A 5,932-nucleotide genomic window follows, 5' to 3' on the forward strand; every position below is an offset into this window, starting at 1 on the left:
TGAGCAAATTTTGGGAAGAATTGGATCCATTTTGAAGGAGGAGTAGCGAAAAAACTTATTTTGATTTACTTCAATAAGGCGGACAGACACCCTGTTGGAAAATTACAAGTGATACATCACCAGAATCTGCATAACACAGGGAATGAAAAGACAAAAATTCATTTTAAAATCGTTTTATCTCTGGAACAATAGGTGGCGCTGTCTTCAGTCTACTGCAGTACCTCCGGGACAGGGTCTTGATGATCCCTACCGATTTTTGTGCAGATATGTCCAGTGGTTGAAAAGATATTGCAATTTATGACAAATTTCAAAATGGCAGACAGGTGGTTCAGTTAATCCTGGCAAAATCAACATCCACTGATTTGGCATGGCCCAAGGAATCCATAGATACCAAGATCATAATTTTCTGTGAATGTGAATATTTGAATATTTGGTATCTCATCACCCATAGGTAGCGCTGTTGCCAACTTTGGCATAGACCCTCAGATCATGGTGTTGATGAAGTGTACCAAGTTTGGTTTCGATTGATCAAAGTTTGGCTGAGATACAGCCTCTGAACCGATTTTGGGTCGACCTCGTTACATTTATGCATTTACATTTACGCATTTAGCAGACGCTTTTATCCAAAGCAACTTACAGTGCATTCAGGCTAACATTCCATAACTTTTGAACAAAGATAAATAAAAAATCTGTTCAGTCATTTCTGTGCAGCTCAGTCCAAACATCATCTAAGCGAATTTTGAGAAGAATTGGATACATTTTGTAGGAGTATCGAAAAGACTGAATACTGTACTTTTCAAAATGGCCGCTACTGTAATGGGTGGAGTCTTAATGTAAGGTATTGAATGTAATCTCCATAAAGAGAGTGATCAGGTATACTAAGTTTCATTTTTCTAGAATTAGAGGTTCAGGAGTTTTTACCATTTGAATGTTGAATTTTTGAACTGGTGGTGGCGCTATAGAGTTGGTTCTAGTTGGTCAGATCACTATGCATGACCATCACTACAAGTGTGCCAAATTTTATAATTTTCCTATGTTCCCTTCCTAGGGCTGACATAGACTCCCATTGGCCAAAAATAATAATAAAGAAAACATACAGATACAATAGGGGCTACAGCCCTTCCGGCTTGGCCCCAATCATAACAATAAAAAAAATAAAAATTTCAGCCTATCATGAACCCCTTGACACAGCTGTCCCTAAGCCCATTCCATCTCACACAGTTTCAGTGAACCAGTTGTTCTAGAATGCAGTTTTAAAATACTTTTTTCATTAGTGGTTAAAACTTACAACACTGTCTGTGGGCTGCATCAAAGAGGCATGCATACTCTGATGAAAACAACCCAACATAAACGAGTGGAGGTGTGCTGACTGAAAATGAACATTCACTCTCTGACAATGGAAGTGCTTATGCAACAGCAGAAATCCAGCCGTGACCACAGTGACCTCATGAACAAACAACCCTCTACGCACACCTTGGCAATAAAATCACCATTGGCTAGTAAATTCTGTAGTTTAGTCGCCAGACTGATATACTGTTTAACACACGCACACACACACACACACACACACACACACACACACACACACACACACACACACACATGATTCCAACAAATCAGCTTATCTTTGTAAAATGGCACAGCTTCTTAAATCTTAGCTTCTTAATCAGTCAATCAAGCATTATATTATGATATTATGATAATTAGAACTTTAGTAATTTGAGCTAAAACTTGGTAACCATATATGGATATATGGATTTTATGAATGAATATTTGTTCTTTTAACTGAATTTAGGACTAGTATGATGCTTAAGATACTGTTGTTCATTCAGGGTTTCTGTAAAAAAAAAAAGAAAAAAAAAAAAAGAAAAGATAAAAGTAATAGATATTACTACTACTAATTCTACTATTATACTAACAATAAAACTCACAAAGGATTAATGAGCTGCTGGGTTCATGAATATTAATCACGTTCTCAGCGTTCACTCACACTGATTTGCTGAAATCAAAACAGGCACGGTAATAGATGAGCACCAGCCAAAAAAGATTGCGCTTGCCTATTAGCTCAGCCCACTACAGGAGAAACCGGCATCAGTGTTGCCAAGTCTGCGATTCTCCCGCGGAATTGGGCTACTTTAACACTGTTGCCGCAGGTTGTTTTTCATGTCCACGGGTTTAAGCGACACCAATAATGTGATATTTAGCTCCTAAAAAAGGCTAATTTTACCAGGGGAACCCCTTCAAAACATTTCTGAGTAGCAATTGGGTGGGTTTTGTTGCGAAAACCTGGCAACCCTGACCGGCATATCTTCTGCTTGTTCTCAAGAACTGGATAATTCTAAATGAACTCTGTTATTTTGACAGGAAAATACAACAAAGAATATGGTTTACATGGTGATTGCAAGTAAAGCATGGCAAGTAAGACTCTCGCTCTCTCTCTCTTTGCATGTGTGAGAAACACAGCGCTACCAGCAAAGTGACAGCGAGTCACGCACCTTCACACTAGAGTTTACGGTGTGCTGCGTATCCACTGAGATGAACTGAAACAGCACAGATCGCTTGATCGAGAGCGATCAGTGTTCAGCGAGTGAAAATATATCTGTGCTAAACTTGTAATTAACCTCTAACACACACACTGGGGAGTAAAATTTAAGAATTTATTAGCCAATGGCTAACCACAGACATTATTTAGTTGCCCAGAGTAAGATTTAGTTGCATATGCGAGTGATTTACTCACAATGTAGAGGGTTGACGAACCAGGCCTCACTACTTTCTGTTTCTGAACAGTATTTTATTCTTTAAAACATTCAGTCTACAAGATGGATGTTAGCTGAGATGAGCAACAGAAAAATAGAGATGGCGGATAAAAAACAAAAGAGGAAAACATCTGCAGAACAAAAGAAGGCTTAAAAGGGTCATATGATGCTTTTTTAATGATCATTATTTTCTGAATTTGGTGTAACAGAATATGTTGACATGCTTTAATGTTAAAAAAACCACATTATTTTTTAAAATACTGTACATTATTGTAGGTCCCTCCGCGCCCACTTCTCAAACGGTCGCTTACAAAGTCCTCCTCCTTCTGACAAGCACAGTCTGCTCTGATTGGGCCCACTGACCCAGTGCATTGTGATTGGTCAACACTGCAGCACTCGCCGGAAATGTAACGCCCTTCCATAATCAAGGGAGCTTCATCTTTCACAATAAAATGTAAAGACAGTTAATATCACGTCCATAGTTTTACCATCAGTTCAAGCCCGGAAGGGGGAATAGAGTCGTAGCGTGACAGCATTACAGTGATGAAGCTCCCTGATGTGTTTGCAGCAGTACAGAAGCTTTCACAGACGGTTAAGACAGCTGACTCAAGCGACCCACTGTTTGACCCTCATCTCCCTCTCTCTACACACACATACACACAGGACGTGCCAAGAAATCTCCGCAAGATTTGAACATTCAATAGTAAATCTACTTAAAACTAATAACAAAACATACTTACAGTAGTTGATTCAGAAGCGCCAGGATTGTCGAGCAAAGTCAGAATTACTCCCTCTCCTCTCCTATATTCACGTAAACGGTCGCCCCAAAAATATGCGCTTTGCTGTTCTGTTGTAAGTAATCTTAAAGATTCCTCAAAATGCATCTTACTTTCGGAAGGCCAAATAGCAGTGCTTTTGCTTTCTCACTTAGATACACATTGTAGCATCTCTCCCTGACATGGCTGCTTTAACACTAACTTCTAACACGAAAACCACGCTTTCTTTCTTTGTGTGAATATTTGGGCAGCATTACGCGGCCATTTCCACATAGTGACGTAGATATGTGGGGGTGTGTTTAAACGAGCTGTTTTAGAGAGGTGTGGCAGAGTCTTAACTTTGATAAAGAATATCTCTGTGTTTGAGACTTTAGTCTTTGCAACTTTACAGATCTTTTTTATGCACCAAGGGCTTGTAACACCAAAGAGAAAGGAAAAATGAAATCGAATCATATGACCCCTTTCAGTGGTGTGCACGGGGGGTTTGGGGGGCTTGAGCCCCTACCCCTTTGACGTCCGACGCTAAAGTGCCCCCGGTCCACGATTTCTGCCGAGGGTAGGGGTGTGCTATATGAAGATTTTGATCGTGGATGATAAAAATATCTCCACAATCTGCTTTTGAAGAAATATCATTGTATCGTGCAGTGCACATTCTATCAGCTGCAGTTCTGGCGCTTCTGAATCAATCTAGCCTTCTGTCCAACGCGACATATATTAACATCAGCATTAACACAGCGATAGAGTTACTCTCATGGGACACTGCATGGGACACTCTCATTTAGCCCTACTGGTTAACGTTTCATTTGTGTGCTGTCTGATGAGTGCTTTTTGTGAGCACACCCAAATAAGTCTGTCAAACAGTGCCTGATTACTGAACTAAGTTATGTTTTGTGTTAATGCTGTCAAAACACACAATGTTTATGTATAGAATCAGTTGGTTATGTCTTAAATGAAAGTAAACAACTGAGAGAAATGATGCGTGCTTGTATATTAGATGCGTGAAGCTCTAAAAGGGACAGTAGGCTACATGCTGCCCACTGTAATTAAAGGGATAGTTCACCCTAAAATTTAATTTCTGTCATTATTTATTCACTCACCTGTTGTCCCAAACCTATATTCATTTCTTTCTTGTGCTGAACACAAAAGAAGATATTTTGAAGAATCTGGGTAAACAAACAGTTTAGTAGGGAAAAAAAATACTATGGAAGTCACGGTGGACCAGCAACTGATTGGTTTTCCACCTTTTTCAAAATAGCATTTATGTTTAGCAAAAGAAGGAAACTCATTCAGGTTTAAAACAACTTTTGAGTGAGTAAATGAAGGTACAAAAATAATCACTCACTAGTCTTGACTGAAATACTTTAATACCCCTTTAATGTTAATAAACCAACAAAACACAGAGAGAAAAATCACTCACTAGTCTTGACTGAAATACTTTAATACAGTTGTTTTAATAGGAATCAATAGTGTTTTAGTTTTGTATTTGTTCATTCAGTTTTTTGAATGTTCCTGCTAAATACACCATATTGTACCTATACCTGAAAATAAAACGCTGTTTATTTTGTCTGTATATTATGTGTATTTGTAATGTGTATATTGTTGTAATTTTTTTGATAAAGATAAAATAATGACAATTTTTTTTTTTCTTCGCCCACTTTGGCCTAAATATCCACCATTCTATTTTACATTTTCTTACCTTGAAAGGCTTTGTCTTTATAATAGGGAAATTAGTTTGGCTGTAATGCTCAGACAACTTGCAAAATAAAAAAACCAACATGACAAAGAACCAGACCAGGCAACATTTTTCCAGTCTTCAACTGTCCAATTTTGCTGAGCTCGTGCAAATTGTAGCCTCTTTTTCCTATTTGTAGTGGAGATGAGTGGTACCGGTGGGGTCTTCTGCTGTTGTAGCCCATCCACCTCAAGGTTGTATATGTTGTGGCTTCACAAATGCTTTGCTGCATACCTCGGTTGTAACGAGTGGTTATTTCAGTCAAAGTTGCTCTTCTATCAGCTTGAATCAGTCGGCCCATTCTCCTCTGACCTCTAGCATCAACAAGGCATTTTCGCCCACAGGACTGCCGCATACTGGATGTTTTTCCCTTTTCACACCATTCTTTGTAAACCCTAGAAATGGTTGTGCGTGAAAATCCCAGTAACTGAGCAGATGAAGTGAAATACTCAGACCGGCCCGTCTGGAACCAACAACCATGCCACGCTCAAAATTGCTTAAATCACCTTTCTTTCCCATTCTGACATTCAGTTTGGAGTTCAGGAGATTGTCTTGACCAGGACCACACCCCTAAATGCATTGAAGCAACTGCCATGTTATTGGATGATTAGATAATTGCATTAATGAGAAATTGAACAGGTGTTCCTAATAATCTTTTAGGTGAGTGT

This window comes from Cyprinus carpio, chromosome B19 (genome assembly GCF_018340385.1).
Source record: "Cyprinus carpio isolate SPL01 chromosome B19, ASM1834038v1, whole genome shotgun sequence".
NCBI lineage: Eukaryota > Metazoa > Chordata > Actinopteri > Cypriniformes > Cyprinidae > Cyprinus > Cyprinus carpio.